The sequence below is a fragment of the Eimeria tenella genome, genomic scaffold, assembly GCF_000499545.2.
Source record: "Eimeria tenella Houghton genomic scaffold, Eth_scaff3038, whole genome shotgun sequence".
Lineage (NCBI taxonomy): Eukaryota > Apicomplexa > Conoidasida > Eucoccidiorida > Eimeriidae > Eimeria > Eimeria tenella.
The window spans coordinates 1421-2031 of record NW_013542907.1 but is presented as its reverse complement, the minus strand read 5'-3'; the positions used below and the strand labels follow the sequence as shown (position 1 = coordinate 2031).

General features: G+C 23.6%; 1 protein-coding gene across 1 annotated transcript in view; it reads right to left on the bottom strand.

Annotated features, from left to right (window-relative positions):
- Positions 1 to 611, bottom strand: part of ETH_00041945 (uncharacterized protein) — a gene marked incomplete at both ends in the record, with an annotated part of 3992 nt that overhangs the window by 2010 nt on the left and 1371 nt on the right. The gene's annotated exons all lie outside the window — the stretch shown is intronic.

Here is a 611-nt window from a genome sequence, read left to right as displayed (position 1 = left end):
GGGGCCCCCCAGGGGGGCCCCCAGGTGGCCCCCCGCAGCTAAAGAGGGTAATCGACTTGCGGGATATGACGAAGTGGACAGAGAGGGGTGCCTAAAGAAAAGACAAAAATAAAAAAATAAAAATAAAATAAAAGTAAAATAAGATAAAGAAAATTAAAATAAAACAAATAAAATAAATAAAATTAATAAAATTAAATAACAAAATTAATTAAAATGAAATAAATAAAATGGAAAATGAATAAATACTGAAACGGAAAGAAGCAGAAGTAAAAGGAGATAAATTAAAGAGGGACAACTGAAGAGAAAATAATCAAAAAATAAAAAAATAAAAATATTCAAGTAAATAAAAAGAAATAAAATATAAATAAATAAATAAATAAATAAATAAGTAAATAAATAAATAAACGAAGAGGGAAAAAGGGAAAAGGAATAAAAAAAGAAACAAAAGGAAATAAAAAGAAGCAAAAAAGGAAACAAAATAAAACAAAAATAAAAACAAAAAAAGAAAAAAGAAAATAAAAAAGATACAACAAAAAGATTAAATAAAAAGATTAAAATAAAATAAAATTTAATTAAATACCTAAAAGGATGAGTTGAGTTATGAGTTTGAG